The 24,881-nt window shown below is 31.5% G+C and overlaps 1 long non-coding RNA gene across 1 annotated transcript in view; it reads left to right on the top strand.

The window, feature by feature from the left end:
• The window catches only part of LOC125504311, a 126,662-nt gene that overhangs the window by 85,195 nt on the left and 16,586 nt on the right, over nt 1-24,881 (top strand). The window contains exon 2 of the long non-coding RNA XR_007281427.1: nt 11,145-11,232. This is a non-coding gene — a long non-coding RNA (uncharacterized LOC125504311). The remainder of the gene's footprint in view (nt 1-11,144; nt 11,233-24,881) is intronic.

Here is a 24,881-nt window from a genome sequence, read left to right as displayed (position 1 = left end):
TTTGCCTTAATGTCACTGTATCGCCTTTCTTGCGAATTTATCAAGGGGCTCAAGGGAGGTATTTAGTTAAGAATGGGATGACGTCTAAATAGTAATTTTCTGTCCTTTCTGAATTTCAATTTATTTTAGATGGCATGTTTTCACGAAGCGAATTATGCAACATGGAATAGAACTTGCTTTTACTATGAAGTGTTTCACACAACATCTGGAGCAGATCAGTTAAAACGTAATCATTTTTACTCCACCAAATTCCAGTAAGGAAATCTCGAATCTACATATCTCGTATACCCTGAAGCTCCATTTGGACACCATTCAGTTTCAAGACCCTTTTTTCGTGCTTGTCAGTATCCCGTTAACACATCTTTATTCGAGCCCTTTTCAGAATCCTTTAAAAACATTCAAATGGGCTGAAAACCCTGTTAAAAAGCCGCATGGTCATCACGCGTCCAAACATATGGCTAGACACCGCAGGGTGACAAATTCCACTAGAAGAAAGGCCTTTTGTAAAGGGCACGCTATTCTTTATTCGGATCACTGACCAGTTTAACACCCTAAATGTGCAATTTTTGCAGTTACACTCATTCGCTTTGCAGCTTATGCAAACGGAAGATGTGTTCAGAAAGACGTGTTTAAAAGTTTCAGTTTCAGAGTTATATACTTATATTTTTATGTAACAGCAACTTATAATGCATGTAATAATAGGATTAAAATAGGTATTTTGCAATAAACTAAAGGTTTAGCAGCAGGATTTTGAAAGTGTCGACATCAGCCATGATTTTCAAGTACTGAAAATATGTCGGATGTTTTTTGAAATACTCCTTTTCATATCCGTGTTTTTCTTACCACGTAAACAATTAACGGACTAATTCTAAGGAGTTTTCGTCCTCATCGCTACCTTTCTACTGCATTTATAAGAAGTAATGTAACACGGGAATACACATAAATAATTTAAAACGACATTCAAACGACTCGGTTTGGTGTAATTTGAAAATGTTATGGAAAATGGGAGTTGATCTAAACGGGGTGTGTAATTTTACCCATTAATTGTTTGAAATTTTTTTGCTAATAAATCAGTCGGAAGTCCTTTTTTGCTTCACCTTCAAGCGTGCGTGTTTTGAAAGATCTGATCTGAAGACCATTCAAATTCTTTAGACATCTAGTATGCAAATTGCTTATTCTATGAAAATCCACTAATATTTGCCATTAGTTTATCTGATGAAACGATAAATAATCGTATACTTAATATTTGCTTAAAATCACTTCATTGTTACCAGCTTATAGAAATTTATAGTTCTCATGTACAGGGTCGAGCGATCTTCATTTTATCTGTTCACATAAAAAAAAATATGCTAAACAATTAATTTTCCAAGGTGAAGTTAAAAACTCAGAGCATGTTTTACCAATAATAAAGAACCAAAACAATTCGATTTTGAATTTATGTTGTTGAACGCTTTACTGATTGAATGATTTATCTATTGCTGAATAAAGGGGGTTTTATTCATTTACATTGATTTGTCTTTACGCAAATAGCCTTAAGGCCAACGATGAAAAATACATACTATTATATCGATATGTTCGCATTATTAAGTCCCGATCTTTAAGCAAAAAATCATCAAATGAGTATTTGGATGACCTGTGGAAATACCTTCATTGAATTAGTGTTGTATCATTTAGTGATTAAATGGAAAAACATATTCTAAAAGAAAATAGAGGAAACTCAAGTTTCACATTCTATCGATTGATGTTTTAAATGTTGGTACGAGCCGGCGTATTATCTACTTTTTCTTCACTTTATACGATTAAACTACGAATTATTGCGCTTTGCTTTTATTTATTTCTCTATTATTGTGCATACAGTCCATTTTCGATCCTTCTGCCTTAAATTAATCGAAATTTTGCATATTATATATATCATCGCCGTATATCCACAGAAAGTTTCATATTAGTTTGGGTTTGGCGAAAAAGCCCTTTCAGGCACTTTCAAATGCATTAGTAAATTTTATCTTAAAAAATTGGAGTCTCTATAGAGTGTTTCTTAAGTTTATTGCTATTTTACTAGCTAGTTCGTTTAATAAAAATTTCTTAAGCAACGTGCTAATTAATTTTCACTTGAAAGGTCTTCACCTAGTAATTCGTACATTTTAGTAGTTACCGTTCTTTAACGTCTTGTTTCTTAACTTTTGTTCTTGATTTTTGCTACTTTTCGTTTGGTTTTTATTCGTAATAGGGTTATTACTAACTAATTATGTCTGGTAAGATGATATCAGAATAATTATCATTTTCATGATGTATGTTCTTCTATGTATTATTATTTCCAAAATTTAAGTAAAAAAAAAATTAAAATTTGTGAGGCAAACCGATACTAACCCATTACGAAAATATATTGATTCACATTATTATCATTTTCGTTTGGAATGTTTATGTTTATGCCTAATGCAAAAATTTTTAATCGAGAAATTTTTTTAAACTTTGATACGATTTTTTTCAACTCTTCAACAAGCAGTAGTTTCTTTTTGATCAGTGGACAGTGTAGCCCAAAAAACGTACATGAAATCGCAAAATTTTCTTTTATTTTTTTAAATGTGGACAAATCGGTAAACATATGGAAGAATCTTCTGCACATCCTGGCTTCAGTAAAATTTCAAATTGTGATTAAAATTGAATACACAAAATAACTTCGTTTGGTTGTATTTGAAAATTTGGAAGAGAAAAGTTTTATGGATAAGTGTATTTTTTTGCTGCCTCTGTCTCACCAATTTTTCAGCAACCGAAAGCTTGAAAACTAAGAGTAGCCACTTTTCGTTAGAAAATAACCCCCATAGTTTCAATATAGTTTTAATTACTAAACCTTTCCTATTCTTCTATCGCTCTTCTCAAAAATATTAAATTATTCACTGCTAACCTAATAGACTTAAAGTTTACCTACCAATTTTTAAGTATTTTTTTTCTAATGAATCCATCTCAAGAGCTCACTTGCTTCGCCTTCAAGCTATCGTGTATTGAAATATATCTAAAGAACCGTAATGTATATCTATATATGTATCTAAACAGCCATAACATTCCTTAAACGTCCAGGAAGCAACATCGCTTATATATTATGAAAAAGTACAAAAGTTTTCCAAAAGTTTCTGATGAAACCATACCGTTTTCTTAATCTTAATAAATATATGCTCAAAAGCATTTCATTCAGTCGATAGCTTTCCAGCAATTTATGTTTTTTTATATACCTCAGAATCCCTGACTAAAACCTTCATGTTCTTTCAAAACTTTTAGATTAAACAATCAACGATTCCACTAAGTTAAAAGTTAAAAAGCACGAAAACATTTCGATGTTAAATTGAGTCTGTGCGGGCCTTGATTGAATATAATTGCAGAACAATTCATGACTTATTTATTGCTGAATAAAGGTAGGTTTAGTTATTGATGTCTTATGGTACATATTGTTTTGTCTCGAGGCAAATATCCCGACCACCAACATTGAAAAAACGATCATCAAATTAATTTTGGAAAGAACTGCAGAATTTCAGATAGACATCAGATTCATATTTTTTCATTTACACCTAACTATAAAAAATCATTTAAAAAAAGAAAAAGTTTCATATTCAATTCATGCATTTCAATATATTAATTCATGTTTAAAATTTTTATACGAGTCGCCGCCGTATTCTCTTCTTTCCTTTCACTTTGCATGATAAAATTTTTTATTGATTTGATTTGAGTTAATTTATACAATAAATTAATACAATAATTTCTCTATTTTTTTGAGTTTATTTCCGATCCTTCTGCATTTAATTAATTCATATTTTACAGATTCTAGAAATCACCGTCGTATATCCGTAGAAAATCTCTTATTACTTTGACTTTATATGTTGATTGCATTTGTTGTTTCAGACGTTGCAGCTACTAACAAAATCGGCTAGTTTCAAAAACTTCCATTATCCATTAACTGAAGGACTCTATACGTGGAAGACCGCTAAACTCATAAGCAAAACCCTTAAATGAAATTGGCAAGTTTGCCGGAAACTTCGGGTGTCTTACGGTCCCGCCAACTAACTGTAACCTAATTATTAATGTGGACCGGCTAACTGATATGTGTTACATTTCATATAAAATTTATTGGTTTGAAAATGCATTTTTAAGTAAGTCGCTCAAATGTAAATTCTAAATATTTCCGTAAAACCGATATAATGGGCCATTATAGTGGTTTATGTTGCGAATACTTCTTTTTGCCATTTCTTCTGCTATACCCCCAGACAACAGAACACGAGGACCAGAATTTTGCACCGCACTTTATTCGATACTAAAACACAAACAAGACGCAACGCACCAACAAAAACCACTCAAAATTCGCTTTTAGGAACGAATAGTAAAATTTTAAAGTGTGAAATTGTTAAAGTAAGCTCATTTTTCCAGTACGAACACAACGTCCAGTACGAACACAACAAAACCAGTAAAACACCTGTAGCTTTAATATAAGTTAAATTGAATTGTTTATAGAGATGATTATATTTTTTCAAACGTTCGAGAACAGTTTCGGCATCTAATCGTGAACAAAAAAAGCAAACCCCAACAACAAAAATAGCCGGGAAAAATTAGCTTTTCAGAATGGCGGAAAGTTTGATATTTCAGATAATAACAGTTGACATTTTAGGTCGAAAGCAGACGTAATAAAATTAACAGCCAAAGCATCCAAAATTTTAACTTCAATCGGTTTTTTTAACTTGGGAAATTTTGGCCCACATTTGGCAGTAGTTTTTCATTACTACCGCTAACAAAACGAACACCAACAGAAACAGGCGGAACTTCTCAAACTATACGTTCGAATGGGTTTTTATATCTCGACTCCTTTAGTTTGTTAGCTTGCGAACGCTTCATTACTTAAACAGTGAAAACAGCCCAAAATCTATGAATTAAATCAATGCAAACGAATGTTAACTACAATGAATTTTACATTTCCCATCTTGATTATATTCTTATTGTTTGAAATTTTGGGAATTTTGTTTCGCTGCTAAATTAGTTGGGTTTAAACAAGTCCGGACAAAGTGTGGTATCTAATTGTATTTACATATAGTCATATAATTTTTTTAAAGAAACCGGAAAACATTATTTAGCTGTAATTGTTTGTTTGAAATTAAATTTTTGGTTATTGTGATTTATAAGTTCCTGACTGCCTTAATAGAAATTAATAAATGTACCAATGCATTTATGCAAGGAAAATGCAAGGAAAACTTTTATTGATATATTTTCTCAAAATTTTATCATTTGAATAATGTGAATATGTGCTACAATTTCTTGCCTGAATACTTTAGAAATATATTGATATGTAATTGGAGAATTATTATTCTCTCCCTGCAGGTGTTACAAGTTTTTTTACTACCGTAATATATGCATAGAGAAAATTTCAATAAGAAAGTTCCAAATTACAACTGCAATATTCCAGCTAGCGAATCGAAGTACGACCGTTATAAAGACAAAATTTTCCCATGTGTTTTTCAAAGGGACAGTGGAGACCCTTTGGCGCAAAGGAGCGATTAAAGGAAAAGGTAGAAAAATTTACATACCAAACCAGTTTGACCGCTTCAACCCCTTTGGTCAGCGATAGAAAGCTGGCGGCTTTCTGCCCCTATTATTTGTCCCTTGAGCATTCAGATTTTAAAGAAAACTATATCATTTTTAAATCTTTTCGAGGGGTCTTTCTGAACTGAATGTATGGATATTGTGTATAGAAAATGTAATATTAAATCACGTTTTTCTGTGTTCCAATCAGGACGAGTGTGGAGAAGTTATTTGATTGCTCCTAAGTGGTTTCAGAACTACTATTTGGAAGAAATTTCAGTTTTCGTCCTTTCGCTCAACAACAAATACACAGTGTGTTATAAAAACCAGTAAAACTAGTTGCTTATTATTATTTTCAAAGCTTTTGGTAGCATAAACGGAAAGTTTTTCTTGCGTCATTGCTAACAGTGTATCTATTTAATTTTTGTTTTTAATTTTGTTTTTATCTTTCCTTTAAAGTAAATATGATTTTTTATTCACCGCATGTTACACCTTTCCGTGTGCGAATGTAATATTCAATGATACGTTGTTAACTTGTCATGATCATAATTTTGGTACCTAAAATACGTATTTCCAATGTCTTTTTTAATTATATTTTTCCATCTATTTGTTACTTTTTAAGCGTTGAACTAAATTAGTCAATAATCCTTCTGCTGTTAGAACATTCAGTCACTAATCAAGTAAACGTGGAAGCAACTTTTTTCAACGGAAGAGGAAACAGTCCACAAATTGGACCGAAGCAAGCAGTTTCACATAATCACTGCATTTATTTGCCTCGCCGTATAAACCATTAAGAATCAATGCTTCTGATCTAATTTGAAAAAAATTGGAGGCCGGATAATTTAATTTTTATCTGGATCTACTGATTAATTAAGTGGGTGGACTTTATATGTTTATATGTTTATAGACTGAATAAATGTATCTTGCTCGTATGTTGTAGGCAATTTTAATTCCCGCAGTCTGCCTGTCGCTAAATTGCACCAAAGGGTTTACTTTAGCAAAAAAAACCTAATTTATTCCGGAAGCATTCCGATGAAAGTTAGACAAGTGACCAAAATCGATATTGACTGTTTAATATTGACCTATCATTAAAATATTTCACTTTACATAAACATATAATCAGAAACTAAATTATAGGGCAGAATAAATTCCCATTCACGACAGAAAGCTTTTAAATAAGAAAGTGTGTATTTTGCCTCATTAAATCGGTTAAGTGGAGCAAAAACAAAATGGCCGAGACAAAGACGTCTTTTGTTTTTGTCGCAGACACACAGCCTTCCTTTCGTTTCTCCCTGGTTTTAATTTATAGGGTAGAAAGGGTGTAATTTTGTATTTCGTCGTTTTGTTTTTTGTCTGTTTTTCGGTTTCAAGTCCGCCTTCGGTACGTTACCGAGAGCAACAAAAGGGTGACCTGATTTCGTTAAATTAATTTTCTGAAAAGAAAGAAATGTTTTGGAGCTGAGTTGGCTGAATGGAAATGTTAGACGCACTGAAATTAATCAGCTTTTATGTTGACTTTCACTTTTCTTTCCAAGATTTATTTAAATATTTGAGTGCTTATTAACAGACTGGAGGACGTTTGCAATAATTCTTAGAGCAAGGAAATTTATTTTGATGGTTTACCTTTTATACCCCGTTCAGACTGTGATAATTTCATGTCAAATTCTTTTGCTTAGTGGAGAAAAATTATAATGCATTTTTTATCCACTTACATTTCTTTTCCAGCTTGCATTGTTGTCCCAATTAGGACAACCGTTTAGAAAAGCGTATTTATTATTTTCAAAAAGTGCATTTGTCTGAAGGAAATTAACCCATTTCTATAGACACCTTACAAAAATGTTAGAAAATTTTAAATTTAACAACTGCCCCCTATTTTTAGTTATTTCTCCTTATTACTGAATGTGTATTCGGGAGTAAGTCCGATTTTTAATGAGCCAAGTGGGTTTTCGATCACTTTTTAGTAACTTAATTAATTTACTATTTCACTTGCTTAGCTTTTGTTGGTTTTAAAAATAATGAACAAAAATTATTGTGTTATTAGTAATCGATCGCACTATTTATTGACAGAAAATTGAAAACTGTTATTGCATCAGAAAATTTCAAATTGAATGAAGGGACAAACATTTTTGTTTAATCAATTGTTTGGTTTTAAATGCACTCCTTTTTCATGTTTTTTTCGAAGTGTTTTCCCTTTTATTTAGATAGTTTAGGATTTTATTCTTCATTTTACTGCTAGTTAGCCAAGAAACTACTTTAATTAGGTTAGCTCGTGTAATGAAAATGTCTTTAGTGTCTTGCAAACATTCGCTAGATGCGGAACTAGTAATTTTTACATTTTGGTAGTTACAGTTTTTTCATGTTCTTACACTGCTCGGTTCTTTAACTTTTGCTTTTAGTACTTTTAGTTTGGTATTTATATGTAATAGGATAGTAATCACTAATATCTGTCTGGCTGAAATCAGAACAATTATCTTGTAGATCATTTATGTTCAATTTAGTTCTTCCAAAATATGATCCAGACATGCTTCCGATTCTAAACCTGTTCTTATCGATGTTAAAATTTGTGAGGCAAAGCCTAGTCCCATAAAGGAAATATTTTGATCCACAGTTTTATCGTTTCTGTAGGGAATATTTGTACGTATGTCTCTTATAAAAATATTTAATAGGTTTCAAGTTTTTAAATTTAATACGAATTTATTCAACACTTCAAGAAAAATGAGTTTTTTTTATGATCGACTAACGGTAGATTTGTGAATTAAGTACGTAATATTGCACTTTATTTTTTTTTATTAAACATTGAGAAATCTAGTATTTCCAGCACACATTGACTTTGTTTCTTGATATAAACTAAATAGTTTTGTTTTTCAGGTTTTATTTGTTTCCTTGTTTTATTTTCTTTGTCCAATGTCGCATTAGCTTCTTAAAATGTATTATTACAAAAAACATGATACTTAAATGGAGCATTTATATGATATATGATATATATAAGATATACAACAAAATACTTTTAGAGGCGCTGGTCTTTGTGTAATGAAACTGCCCATCGGGTATTAACACATAAAAAATATTAAAGTTTGTTGTTTATGTAGAGAATAAACATTTTCTTAAATGGAATATTTATTTATATCACAGAATCGATTTTTTTTGTTAGCTGGATAATTTGTGAGCATCGAGTATGTTAATTGTCCGTTACCTTAAATAACAATAATTCAACAAAACTTCCGCTTCATTTTATTATTTATTGTTTTAAATTCCCATTGATTCAAAAGTAATTTTGTTTCAATTTTATTTATTGCTTGGCACTGTTTTAAAATTAAGAGAAACAAATTTGGAAACACGATATATAATGTGGTTTTATTCGTTGAACATTTTCTTCTAAAATTACTACTACTAAACTACAAAAAAATGTAAAAGCCTGTTCAGTGCCCTTATTCACCAGCCCAAATAATAGAAGAGGCAAAAAAACATTTAAAAACAGGTTGCATAAAACAACCTTCCCATCAAGGGCAACTTTCTTCTCGGATTATTTCAATACTAGACGAACTGAAGTGCAGACGAGCCCTTTGTGCAGCATCCCTTAAATTTGACACGCGAACAGGTAGGCTCGACCCATTCATCTCATAAAAGGGTTATAATTATGGGTAATATTTTTTTTGCTTTATTTAGATGCACATGTGGTGTGTGAGAAATGGGACACTTGTGTTTTCATTTAAATTTGGATTTTATTCCTTCGATATATTTTAAGTTTAGTCTCGATTCAACGTTTTCCCTACAAGGTTCATAAATGTGCATGGTTTATTCCACCATACTCTTTCTCCATTTCTTCAGGCTAATACATGGATTTTCAATTGCCTATTTTGCTGTTTTTCTGCTACCATAACTAAAAAGTTGTGAGAAACAAGCACCAATCAGAAGCTAATTGAAACAAAGACGATGTTGACACATTTTCAGCAACGCATAATAATAATGAAAAGAACGCAAAAAAGAAAAATGAGCGGATTAATGGGGCGACTGCGTGTCCATTTTCCCCGGATACGAATGGAAAAACAAAACAGAAAACCGAAAACAAAAGCAACGAAACATCGCCGCCTGGCTCGATTTTAAAAACACATGTAGCGCAGATTCACATGCAAATGTTTTCCTCTATTTATCAAGAGCTCGGGCGCGCACTCGTCCGCTGTCGCGATGCTCTTTTGTGTTTCGAGTCATTTAGCTTTTCTTCGTCTTCCTCTTCATTTGTTTCTACACTGTCCTCCGCTTTTGTTTTGCCTTTTGTTTCAAACCGGGCATGACAAGAAGATGCGCGGGAGATATTCTGCAGGGGACCGCAAAAGAAAGATATGATTAAGTCGCTGTATTATACATAAGTGGGAGTTGGTTTAGGGATGTGAGATTTTAATGTTACCGCAATTGCATTGATCCAATTACCTAAAGGATGCTTCAAAATTTGGGCGCCTAAGAAAAAAACTTTACGAATTAAAGAACCTTTGAATGCAACGTTTTGGATCCAGAATAAACTTTCCAAAAGTTTTCCCGGAGATATTTAAGCAAAAAATATATAAAGTTCCCTTTGCTGTTAAAAACCTAACAGACGTCTATCTATTAAATTAAATGAGACCATCACTGGCCGTGCGTTCCCACGTGTTAAGCCATAAGGGTAGTGTTCGGTCACGTCATTCGCCTCAAAACTAAAGAGCGACCCTCTCGCAATTAAAAAATAAAAATGACCATTTCTTGATATAAAAGCAAAGACCGGTTTGTCCAGTTTTGAAATGACCGGTAGGACTTAACAGTCGTTGCAAGAGGTTTTTTTCAGCCCCCTTTTGCCTCAATGTATGCATGCCTGCAGGTAATGTGTGATTTTTACTACAGATTTATTCAGGCCGTTAGAACACACATGACTATTAATCAGAGTTGGGATTTAAATTATAGTGCTTCAATTTTTATGTTAGTCTAAAAGTGATTGTAGGTAGTCAACGATAATATTTGTTCAGAAAAGTAAACAAAAACGAATTTCTTTACTGAGCCAGCATAATAACTAGGCCAAATATTGAAACATTGCAACAAACACCAAACTAGCAACACAGTGAAATTAATTGATAAATCGAATAAAGATATTTAGCATTGAAAAAGGAGTTAAAAGTAGTAAATGGAACATATATTTGCCTTAATATGACTTGGATTTGTGAAGAAATAAATGGTCATACAGTATACTAAAAAATAGTTAAATTTAATTTATATCACCAAACGAATAATTGGAAGTAAGATCCAGATCAATTAATAATGTCATTATTCAAAGAGTCGAAAATTTAAGGAATCAAGAATCAAAGTGTAGGTATAAGTAAGATATTTTAAAGACTACTTGTATATAATAAATGTAATTTGCTGATTTAATTCGGCACCTCTTGCATTTCCATTTTCTCGTAAAACTCTTCAATGATTGAACAGTTTCATACGAAAATAATCGCAATGTAAAGTTGCAACTCGCATCTAGAACGTATAAAAAACAAATAATTATTTTTCACTTCATCTGATGTTTTACTGTTCTGTATTTCAATACTTGAAAATATTTACTCTTCTCTTTATAGGTAACTGGCCGTTCTACCAGCCTTAACGGACTCTTCTCCCCGTCCTTTTCCAACGCAATGCACCAGTCATATAAGCCCAACAAAAAAGGTAGAAAATTTGTGTTGACCCTTTCTTGAACGTGTGACATATTTGAGACTTAAAATTTTTTGCCAGGTGTACAATTTGGGCTGTGATTTTTACTGCAATTATGGCCAGTACCTTTTGATGGCTCATAGTGGAAAGTTCTATACAGTTTGTGAAGTGTCAAGTGGCCAATTTAACTAGTGATTTAAAAAGTAGTGAAACAATTAGTTCAATTTATGTGGAAGATTTTGCTCTTAGAAAGCTGGGGAAACAATATAGCTCAAAGTTCAATCTAGAAAAAATTCAAAATTAGTTGAATTTTCAAATCATATATACAATCTAACACTTCATGCTAGAATTCAAAGGGCTGAACTCTTCATGGGCTTTCTGTGCTTAATTAGCTAATTCGCGTTTTATTCTTCAACACCTTTTTTACATCAATACTCCATTATTATTTTTAATGTTTTACTAAACCTGTTTTATTACAATATTTTATCCGAAAGTTGTTTCCCATTGTTCTTAAGTTATCATTAAAAAAGGAGTCAGTATGCGTTGACATTTTTTAAAATTTTGAAGTAAAGGTAAACTTGTCCTCCAACTGTAAACCTAGCTGACACAATTTTAGCGAAATATAATAATAATGATGAAAAAATTATTTTACTTTTCCTACTTGATGTATTGTGGATTACCTACGATCGTGAAATTTTTGGCTCATCTGTAATCCTATAGGATTACAGAATATAGAATATATTGTACATAAAATATTTTAAAATTATAACAGGCGAACTTATTTACAAGTCTTACGGCGATTATAAGTACTTTTTTAGCTTCTTTGGATTGGATATTGGATACTACACTTGTTCAAGTTACAAATTTCGATGTTTTTCTTTTTTATTTATTATTTACCGCTTAATGTTAAATTAGCCTTCCCTAATCTCATTTTTCCACTTTTTCTTAAAATTTCTCATATAAGAAGCATGTAAACCTGTCTTAATAATATAGTGATAAAATCTACCATCCCAGATAAGAAGTGAACGAAAACAATTTTGTATGTATTCCATGGTGCTTATAACGTAAAATAATTGTTTAGTACTAAAAGATAGTAATAGTCTGATCAGTAAATTACAGATCTGAGTTATCGATCAGCAGGATTTTTGTGTTTAATGGATCAAAAAGTGTCAATTTTTATTTACTTTTCTATTCTTTACTTAGATAACTTAATTTAGCCGCAACAGTTTGTAATAATAGAAATATTTCGTAAGCAAAAGGACGATATTTAGATGTAAATTTCATAAAAATCACTCAAAAATTATTGATGCTTAACGTCTATTAGTGTCGTTATTGAATTGTATGTTTCTCACGATTTTTTTCCCAATTCCACGCTTTTATTTAAAACATTATGTTCACATTTTCAAAAGTTTTTCGTGTCTATTTCATTGCTGTGGATTGTTCTGGTCCCCTAAACGGAATTATCAAACCATACAAAACTTCGAGTAATCACTTAAACCCATTTGCTTGAAAATTGATTAGATGCTTAAAAATATTGCTCAGACTTGCTCATTGGTCGTTTTAGCAAGCGCACAAATTCAAATGGAAATACAACGGAAGAAGACAAGAAAAATTAACGATTATTCAATGAAAAAATTCTAATATTTCACAAATAAAAGACTTTTTTATTCTTATTAATCTACCGCACTGATTAAAAATATCGATCATCAATTAAGCTCATGAATGTCTATATGAAAATAATGCTTTTCATATTTTTTATTCAAAAACAGCATAAAGGGGAAATGAGGCCGCTCTTGAACCCAAGTTGAATATTAAATTTTATGCGTATTTATTTTAAATATTAATTGTCAAATAATTACCAAACGAAATTAAATAAATCCTGTAAAGTTGCTACGCATGAATACGCTTCAGAGTTCTGGCCAATAGAATTGAATAAAGTGAGCTAAAAAACTGCTACTCAAATAATGTAAACCTAAATATTAATCGCTATAAACAACAGTATATAAACACAAATGTCCCAATTTCGGTTGATCCTAAACTAAACTGACATAATCTTTCCAACATGCAAGTATTCAGTACTATTTAGATTCTTGCAGTAAATAGTGTAACAACACCGCCTAATAAAAACGTCTTTTGAAACGTAACGAAAGCTCCCTTCTTTGATTCTTTCGCCGTCCCCTCTCGCTCGTTTAGATAAATTTAATTAAAATTCGAGAATGGTAAGGTATTTCGCAATCTAAAAGCTTTATATAATTCTTGAAATAATTCAAAACGAAAGCGCGAGAGAGCGTCGGCCATCTTAGAACTCTTTTCGGCCCCTTTTTACACCCCCGGGATTGTATCGCCCGATTTAGTACGCGGCAGTTATGTAATTCCTGCAATACATTTAAATAAGAAAATTATTGGCAATTTTATTCATTTTCTTCATTTTTTTGGCTTGATGGTGGATTATTTTATATTCCTATTTGATTAAATATAATTTATAATTTTTCATCAATTTGGTAAGTTCATTGATTTGCCGTCAGGTTTAGTGTTTCTCTAATATGAAATAAATAGCCATCGGTTTTAATTTTTTTTACTAGATACTGCCTTTTCAGAATTTGAATTAATACTTGGGAGTAACTTTTATAATTTATTTTTATTATCCCTTTAATCCGTAATTATCATAAGATGAATAATTAAGAATGCATAAAAGCATCAAAATTATATGTTGAATGAACTTACTTAAAACTTTACTTCCTTTCTCTGAAAGGCTTCACCCATTTTTTTAGAAAATCAAAGAAACTAACGTCATTTTGTAAATTGGCTTTAAATCCACATTTTCTCATTTTTTCGGTTCATTTATGTGAAGCTTCGATCTTATTTATTACTTATTCACATAACAAACTGTTTTAGCAGCTCAAATATGTAATGCTGCTGTAAATAAGTGAATCTAAAGAGTAACCGGGAGGCTAATTTAGCGGTCACAACATCTGTACAATATTTTGCAATTAACTTCACTAACGTCTTTTCATCAGATTTAGTATAACGTCTTTTTTTATTCGTTAAGTTTATTAATGTCGAACAAACTATTCTTAAGTTTTCGCACCTTTTTGCTTCCACTGACAATACTTTTCAATTTTTTACTACTACAATCGTTCATATAAGATTTGCTCCCATACTAAAACCCACCCCTTCTTTCCGCGCTTTTTCCGTCGACGCAATTTCGTTTCCCTTTTGTCTTTAATTTCCATGGCCGCCTTCTTTTTGCCCTCTTATTTCCACCCTCGTTTTTACTTCGGGGGGCGAGCGAGTCGCCGCCCCCCCTCTCCCCCGTTCACCTCTCCCGGGTCTCCTTTGGGGGATTGTTCGCGGGTCCGTATTGATTTTGTTCTTATATTTTTAATGGCGAACAGTCTTATTAAAATAGGGAACATTTTGCAATTAAGAATGTCTCTTTGTATCTGAACGGCCTTAGCAAAGCTTATTTGCTATTAGAAAATTTAAAAATCAAGAACAAAAAACGAAGATGAACTTGCGACCTTAACTAGACAGAAGATAGTTAACGGAGAACAAATTTGCTAAAATCCAAACTTGAAAATATTTTTAACATAATCTGAGAAGTATTGGAAGAGTTGGTAAGTCAATAACCGGTGAATAATCGCAGCCTTTCATGGGTGAAGTTGGATTTCTCTAAGTCATAGTAAAAAAAAAAAATTGACCACCATTTATCTATAATTAAAATTTCCTGACTACAAGGTATGCACAAAATTTATTAGCTCTACGAATCTATGTTTCAAAGCTTATATTCCTGCGTTAAACCAGTTTTGTCTTAAGAATCGTAGATTCTTATTAACTGCGATAATTTACAATTCTTGTTATAAAGATTGTCTGACGACAAATCTGAATAGTTAAATAAAAATGAAAAATGTTAGGAATGAGTTTTTAAACTTCTTGTTCTGTGATGTATTTTGTTATGATAATATTTTTGACTTCATTTGCTCACTGTTTAATGGTAAAATTTCATCTACAAAATCCCAGTTACTCACATCATAAATAATAATTTTATTGACATAATTTTTCATGCATGTTTTTTCGAACGTATTAAATAGGGAATAATAGCAAATTGACAATACCCAAATTGAAAAGAGCAAATGAAACATTTATAAAAATGAGGAGAAACAATGTTATAGATCATCCAATGCAAAAACTCAAAATTATTTTAACACATGAACAAAATCGAATTGCGACAAAAGACAATCCAGATATTCCAATAAAGTAAATTGAACAGAGAAATAAATTTAACACAAAAAATCTTCGTAATGGTTAAAATGATTTGACCAACACATATGACAACAAATAAACGAAGTAAATTGATAATAAAATAAATGTATCAATAGGAAAGTGACTTTATAATAAGGAAAAACTGCCATTCTTACTTCACTTCTTATTTGAATCTGTAGGTGAATATAAGAAATTTACATTATAATCACATCAATAATTTGAAAGCTAGTAAATTGTGGGATTTAGATAGATTTTATTAAAATGTGCACTTTTTCCGATGTCGTTGATGTACCACCGATGGTATTCATTAATATCAGTCTTTTAACTTTCTTCTATTGAATGGGCCAATTAACTTCTTATATTGATTATAGGTTGTATGATAACGATTGGATGCTGGAAAATGCATTCATTTATGGTAATGTTTATTAAAAATAACTGGCATGTATTTAATTTTGTCGTAATTTTCCGGAGTTTTTCAACACTTTTTGAATAAATAAAATCAACAGCATTGGAAATTATTCAATCGGACTTATATCTTCCGAAGAAACAAAATAAGAAACGAAAATATTCTGCTACATAAGATTTTGTCAGTTTGCAAATGAGCATGAAGTCATGTATAACTGGAGCTTAAACGCAAAGCTGACTAGAAATTGCTAGTTTGCTTAAGAAGGGGCAGGAATTATTTTGTTTGATTAAAGAAAATAATAAACAACTTCAAACAATTCACGAATCGTGAAAAATTCATACAAATCAATCGTAACAAACGGAAAAAAATATGTTCAAATATAAAACTGATAAAGAATATAAGGCTGAACATACCAGTCTCACTTTCCATCAATGTGAATTTGTTGTAAATATTAAAGTTATGGTTTAGCTGTCGTTTTTAAAACATATTAAGACACTCACTTGTGATGTGCGCAAACTAAGAGCCTTTATGTAACAAGGCAAAAGCAATAAATAAATTCAAATTCAAATTTGGGGTTTATGAAGTTAAAATGTTGCCAATGAATATTGTGAGTTATTGTGTGTGTTTGACTCCTTTTATTAAAAAATAATATAATAATTCTCAAACAAGGGCTTAATTTTAATTATCATTCATAAAATAAGTGCGTTAAAATTTAAAATTCTTAAAAACAAATAAATTGCATTATTAGGATTTGTTAAATCAAACATTATTCACAAACTTTTATCTGTTTATCCTTTTTATATGCAGATGAAGAGAGCGAAAGCAACGATACTAACTGTTATACACGCTTTTCATAAATTTACTTACTGGAACAAGAAACATTCCCCAGGTATGTAAAACCAAACTTCTTAGAATGGTGTAAGAAACACAGCAAAGAATCAAACCCAAAGTACCGCGACATTTGGAGCGCATCGATTTTCAATTAGGGATCCCCACGTCGTTTCGTTGATATCAACCGCTAAGAAAGGGTTTTTATTCATTTAATTTAATGAAATTGATGAAATTTATCACTTTCTAAAGGGTGCGGAACGAGTTGTGTTGTAGAAAAAGGAACCCGATACCCGCGTAAGCACAGACGTAAGTCAAAGAAGGGTGCGCCCTTCAACAGCAGTTATTAATCTCTGGGTTTGTTAGTATTAGCAATTTATTATAATGTGTGATAGGGTGAATTTTTTTCTTTTGATTGTGTGAATCAGGTAGTAAGTTTGGATAAAGCCTTACCTAATATTTCTACACTTAAAGTTCGGAAACTTAAAAAGTATCTTTATGTTTTTATACTTTATTACTTCACAAACGAAACGAAATTAACGCTAGGATTCTGGAATTCAGTTTTTCGTTAATTATAATTACAAAGTTGAAAATTCGCTTAAGGATTTTTCAGCTGCAAAATGCATCGTTGGGCCATCTGTTTGAACATAATATTGCCGGTTTATTATTAAACTTACTATTAACGAAAAAATATGACTACTCAAATTATGACGTCAAGTTTAATCCATCAGAAAAATTCATAAGCAAAGCAGCAAAGTTTATAAAATGAGAACATTTAAGAATTTCTAACGGAACGCCCTGTACATGTTCGTTCAGTGTTTTTTTCATTTTCCAAGTATAATCCATATACATATCCTGCTTATACTCAATACAATGCAATCTCTAAATAACGAACTAAAAGGGTTTTTAGAAAGACTTCCTCCTAAGAAAAAAAATTACTTAATTATCAGTTTCAGAGATTGAACCATCATTAACTGGCTACCAAATAATCCTGATCTAAGAGCATTACATTATTTTTATAACGCATGAACTAAAGTTTTTTTGTGACTAAAAAGTATCCCAACAACTTTTGTATTTAGAGTTTTGCCCACCTCTAATAACAACCTCGCCAGAAGCTCTCTAAATCTGGATTGAAACTGTGCATGGAAAATTGACTTAAAATAAACTAACAACTATGAAAACCCTAAAAAAAATTACTAAACACCAGTGACATGAAATAAACGTATTTTTTGGCTTCCCATGCTACCGGAGCGCGAATAATTCCAACTGGCGTAAATTCTGAAATGTGCAAAAAATATGAAGTAACTTTTCTGATTTACCAATATTAACTGGCTGATCAGTTATTTACAGAAAGTCGACAAAACTCTTCTCGTGATGTTTACTGCTAAAAATATGTTATTAAATTATGAAGTTGCTGCAGAGCAATAACATATCAACATGATACGAATGTATGTCAACTTAACATGAACTTAAAAATAGCATACCAAACGTTTATGCCCAACCTTTTTTTACTGCCACTGAATAAGGGACTACATTTTTCTTCCAAGTGATAAACCAGAATTTTCGGTAGCTTTTCAATTACCGTCCTGGGCGTTTCCATTCCAACGGAAATTGCTAGAAAGTAAAAACTTAATTATTATTTTAAGAGTTTAATTGGAAACTCGCAGTGGGGCTGATTAAAATTTAATTGAAATGAATGAATATTTGTTAAAATTAGAAATTTCCCTCGCGGCATGGCTTCGACCGGGGCGAAAATTTTGCCGAAGAAGAAAACTTTATTTTATTTTCCTGGTTTCAGCGAAGCCTGAAGTGTACGTCTTACTAATTAATATCACAAATTGAACGGGTTATTTCCACGTCTACCTCATTGCTTCAACATCAGCAAAACAAAATTTTGAAGAACTACTAGGCAACTATGTCATGATTTGGAAATTAGCAAAATAAATAGTAATAATAATAAAACGTCCAACAATATGATTGAGATTCCGTCGAAAGTCAAACAGAAAAAACAGTTTTAGAACTTTATTTTCTGACTTATGCTTTACCTAAGTATTCTTGCATCTCAGATGTGAAATTGAGAAGCAGTTTTGGAAATAAACTAAGTAAAGTAATATTAGCAAATTAAATTCAAGTAATTTTAGCAAATACAAAAAAATATTACTGGAGTATAGGGGAGAGTATCACTGTAAATTTAATGAACAAGGGTCAGAAAATTTAATGAAAGTAAACCAAATGCAGCAAGAACTAACTTAAAATATCATTTATAATTCTGCTTCTTATATTTGTGGGTAGTAAATACTATTTTTTAAATTTGAATTTTAAAATACTGCTCAGACGAACAATTTAGGCATGTTTCTTAGTTTGATAAGAACCTTGGCAGTATCCTATTTAAATAATTTCAATATGATAAAGTTTCAGAATTTCAATCAATAAAAAAATTGTAGGACGAAAGTGTATCGAGACAGTCCTACTAACAAGTCATCAAAGTGTAAGATTTAATCTACATCCACATATGAAGTGTGAAGAGTAATTACTTGGAATTATTGGTTCTATTGTAGATCGCCCAATATACACAGGAAATAATGACAATGGAACAACTGATGGAACATTTAAAAGTCCGTATTCTAAAAGTAAAGAGTAAATATTCTGAAAATAATTGTTGCTCTCTATAGAAATATAAGTAAAAAATATTTTATTGATCAGAATTACAAACCTATTTTTCAATAGTAATTTTGCCTTAGGTTTTCAAAATATAAAATATTTTCTTTTGTGCGAAATAAAAATCCTGAATAATTAAAATTTCAAATTTCGCTTGAAAACGAACCATTTCTCTTCTACTTTCTTTACTCGGACTTTGCTATATGATGCCTAATTATTCAGAATTTCAGCCAAAAACCAAATATTTTGTAAAGAAAACTGAAGCTTGGTTGAAAAGAGGTAATTCTCATTTCGATGTAATAAAAAATCAATAAGTCTTAAGTTAATAGCTTCGTTATTGCAACTTCTCAGTTGTAATTTTTATAATCGAAAAAACAGTTCTATTAGCAAATGTTTGAAAGTAGTGGAAACATTTTTTTTCATTACACCTAATCATCTCTGAGTTCAGATTTAGTAAATCTACCATAAAATATATATCAGACATATATGATAATATCAACGTTATCTGTTTTTATTATAATAAAACTAGTTAAGGCACACTGAGTACAAGAGATGAACGATGAACAAATGGTAGAAAATATTACTTTCACGTAGGGATCCATTTCAAATTGGCGAGTATGTAAAAATATGTTGTTAAAATTAAACAAAATAAAAGAATCAACATAATGCGGCTTCCTACAGTTTCGTCATACATTCAAATTAACAATAGGAATAATCAAATCAATCAATATAATATCAAATTTAAGTTGCATAAGGGTAGAAGAAGCCTTCTTGATCAGCTCAGGCGCCTTAAATATAATATTTACAAGGTGTTTCATGAGGAAGGGGCATTATTTTAATCACGTATTTAAGGTCCACAAATAACACTGGTTTCCTATATAAACGATAGCCGAAAATACCTCGTTGCAGAATTTGTCGAAAGTTGGTGTGTCTTTGTCTCAAAAATGTCTCAAAACAAATATCAATTTGGCCCGCCTACCACAAATTTTACTTTAGAATCCCAACCGTTCGTGGTAGCGACAAAATTGGGGAGATATTTTTTAATTGTAATAAAATGTATTAAACCAAGGAATTTGAAAAGTGTTTCTAATAATTTAAAAATACAGTGGCGTACCATTTTTTCCTGATCAAGTTTCGTAGCGCGCAGGTACGGACGCCACGAACAAAATTTAACTAAATTATTTTATTACAAGATATGCGTCGTTCCTAGCTAATAATCCTTGGAAATTTTCGTTAGAATATCACTTTACGTTTTGAAAAAATTTGCATTTTTTCAATTAAATTTCAACAACCTGTAAGTTTTTGAAGCATTTTTGATCATTAATAAAGCAAATTAGGGTTATTTTCGGACGTAGAATACGTGGTTAAAATAATGCTCCTTTCCGATGAAACCTTGTATAGCATATTAAACCATCTACACATACAATTCATAATATTCTTGATTTTGTAGCGGCAGACAAATAGAAATAAATATAATTTTAATAACTCAAATCTTTAAGTAAAGCAGTTTAATCCCTCAACTATAAATTAAGAGAATATAAATGCATTAATAATATTTAAGTGGTCACTTTTAGCTATAGAAACTTAATGCGGCAGATTTGTACAGCAAATAGTTTTTGAAATATATCGACTTGATCTGGTCATGGCACGTATAGCAAATTTTTGCAGATTTTCCAAGTTTTAAATCAACATTTTTGTTATGTTCGAATGTGTCGAAAATACATTTCAACACAGATGACAAATTAGCTAAAAGCATATTAATGTGGTTTCACTGAGTTGATTTGTTCTCATAGTGGGTCGCTTTGGAACGACACTGGATCTCGTTACAGCCAATAAAACTTAAAGTAGAAAGTTTAAATTGGCGTTTCTTCCATCCGCGCTCAAAGAAGCGTTCTCGTTTTATACGCCGATGGTAATTTATAATGAATAAAATTTGAATTCGACTTAATTGCGAGACGTGATGGATTTTCTCGGGGGCTGGCGGACATTTTCTTTCTTGTCACCCCGCCACCCCTTTTCCTTGTGCATGACGACGGAGTTGAATACATTTTATAAATCATGTTGTAATAACAGCGTCGTACCAAGACCGAATTTTATCAATTTTAAATGAACTATCACAGTCGCCCTGTTATATCGCATGCATTATTATATATTTATATTTCCGCTGTTATTACCAAAAGGTTCTCCGCTATTAACAAGGTAATTTTATGATTTCATTTCCCTGGAATACGGTAATTTAATTCTTGAGTCGATTTACATGGATTCCACATTGGGCAATATTTTCGGCAATATTACACCAGTAAGGACAGTTTTCTGAGCCTAAAACTTTCAAACAACTCTAGCATCTAGTTCAGTAATAACTAGAAGAATTCCGCATCTGAAACTGTCCTCTTAATGCTATTTATAATGTACCAAACCGAGCAAAAGTTCGGAACGTTTTCGAACCAATAAAATACATAAATTAACCATGCAAACGGTCGGAAAAGTCAAAATATCGGAGAAATTTCTACTTGTGTTTTATCAGAGATAGCACCAATTGAGTAAGTTCGTCCCTCCAGGCCAATTTTAAATTGGTAGCTTCAACTTTATATTACTTTACTTATCTAAATTGAACCGATATTCCTTCGTTTTGGAAGGTTTTATAACTTTATATAATAATTTTCTTGTCTTAAACTTCATATCATTTGAAATATCTTCGGGTGGTCGATGTATTTCTAAGTAATTAATAAATATGATGATGATGATCACATGATCAACTACAATGGCGGCGACCCGGTTTGAATGTTCACAACAACAAAATCTGCAGGTTGTAGTTACCTAAAAACGTAAGAATAACAAACCCTAATTATATTCCCGTAAATAATACACTTTTCCAGCAACTGAAACTCGTTCCCTCTAATTAGATTTTTAAGCAACTCAAAAACAGACATCTTTTCCCTCTTTCCGTGCCCTTATACCCACACCCTAAAATTTATTATTAATATCCACGAACCCTTTTTACTGCCGCTCTTAAAAATATAAAACCCACTCTCACATAAATGGAAAAGTTTGGAAGGTACAACTGCAAGCCGAAGGATTTCCAGAGGTGAATTCAATGTTGTGGGCCACTTTGTACAAAGCATGGTAAATATTAAATAAATTTGACCAGTAACAGATAAACGAATCTGAGCCTAAGATAAACTAAGCATTTAAATTGTACTATAATAGATTACTAAATGTCATGTATAGAACGAATGGACGCCTGAAACAGCTGAAGAAGTATTTGGAACACGTTATTGAATAAAATAGTTACATTTAAATTTTCAAAGCTGACGAGACATTTCTAAGTCTTTTGTAGACAAAATAGTTTTACTATCATTGGACTAGAAAGAAATTAATTATCAATATTCTGAAACAGAAAAACCTTTTAATAATTGTGATTCCTGGCATGCGATAAAAGTTCTGTTCGCATTTGCAGTCCTCAGAACTAAAATACAAATTGCTCAAGAGTTGTTTTCCGAAACATTTTTATCATAAATTATCGCTTTTTGGATTATTTTAGAAAGGGATATTAAGTTTGACGACAGCGATTAACTGAACTTCTCCAACTTTTACGTAAATGCAAATAAGTTATAAAAGAGTGGGAAAGACATTCTATTTCTAACGACAGTTATAAAACTACGTTATAAAGTTTTCTATAATGTGTCTAGAGGCGCAGAGCTCAGATTAAGGAAAAATAGGAAGGAAATGTTGGAGCATGTAAGGGAATAGATGTACAAAGATATGTATCAGATGCAAGTGTAATGCGTTATGATTTATTTGATAAGAAATAACAAGCCGCTAAATAACCAGCTTGAAGAATCAATGTAATTGATGAAGATAATAGTTTTGAGAAAAGTCCATATTTAAAGCTATTTTGCGTGCAAACTTATCTAGAACAATTTATTTTCTGGAATTGATAACTCTTAGTTTAACGTCTTGCTCAATTTTTGCTTTGTAGACCTTGAGATGCTTTTTCTAAATGTAATTCGTTCTTTTTTGTCTTAAATTTCAAATTGAAAATCGAAAGTTACATTTGCCGTTTCTCTACGTTTATAAATTTTACTGCAATAATTCATACACGAAGTTTCGCGCAGAAATTTTCTAAATATTGTCGAAATTGTTGTCATAAAGCTGCTGTGGAAAATCCTGCTTTTATTTGTTAAAAATTAAATTAACATGAATTTCTTTGTAGAAATTGCCAATTCCTACATTATAATTAAGTTTTTAAGGTTTTGAGTCTGCAGTCGAGAAGCCTTCATGATCGGTTTCCGTTTTAACTAAATCGATTCTATGCAAATGATGCTAGCCTCCGAAGTCTTTTAATAAATTTCACCTTAAATTGGATTGGCTCAGCTAATGAAAATTGAAGCTAAGCAGACCTAAACAGCTGTACTTTTATTTTAATTAAAATTTTTTTTCAAGCGTTGAATATTTGTAATAAAGTGTGTTTCAAAAAATAATGGAAATTCTATTTTACCTATTACAGCCGTTTCACTCATACTGTTTTAATTAACCTATATTTACAGCGCAACCTTAAATAAAACACGCTCATTTGAAAAATGCTTTTAATTGGAGCGAATGCTGTTCTGTAAAAATTGCCAATTTCTATGTTTCTCGCATGTAAACATATCCAGCGCTGTATGAACATCAACCACTTTAATTAACGGAAAACACCAACAGCAATAATATTTATGGGGTTTTTCCCGTACAACAAAGCACGTTTTTATAAAACATACAATGCCATACAAATAGCTACTTAACTGTAGTAATGAAAACTTGATTTAGAGAGTCACGCAAAAACTATATGGGAATTGACCAGAAAATATACAGGAATTGAAAAGAACATTTAACTCAATTTACAATTAAATACAACAAATCCAACATCAATTATCCCCATTCCCTTGTCGCATGAAACATACAAAACTCCCTTTTCCCATATGTTTGCAAAACTTTAAACTTCTTACTAGTTGCGTCTCCCTCTTCATAAACGCGTCCTGACCTGCCCGAAAAGCCGCAAGATCGCGTATACATACCCCTAAAATTGGGTAAGTTCATAATTTGATATTCCAATGTGGATATATCACTTATCGTTTTGGGGCTGGTACGAGACAAACGCAACGCGAATTAAAGACAAATAAGAAATTAATGACAGCTAACTACGCACCACACAGAATTGAATACGAATAGAACACTGCGAGGAAGCGGTTTTTTATTACTTTGATAAAATGTTTGAGGAGAATGAAAATTGGCTGGTGCTTTGATGAAAACATTTTTTGGTCCTTTGAACGTTTGAGGTCAATGGTATTCAGTTTTTTACTATTCAAAAAGTTATTCAATAGTGTTGAAAACTGCCAAAGTAGTTTATTTTTTAAATGATTGCAACTTTTCCATACTGAAGAAGAATCACTTAGTAATTTGGTCTAAATTGTAAAATTCTAATGAGGTTGTTTCAAACTGGCTAGTCTTCCAGGCTTTTAGACCGGCGTAA

The sequence above is a fragment of the Dendroctonus ponderosae genome, unplaced genomic scaffold (genome assembly GCF_020466585.1).
Source record: "Dendroctonus ponderosae isolate FM_Combo_2020 unplaced genomic scaffold, Dpon_F_20191213v2 Dpon_F_20191213_4, whole genome shotgun sequence".
NCBI lineage: Eukaryota > Metazoa > Arthropoda > Insecta > Coleoptera > Curculionidae > Dendroctonus > Dendroctonus ponderosae.
The sequence above is the reverse complement of the archived record's forward strand: the minus strand, read 5'-3'. Positions and strand labels throughout refer to the sequence as shown.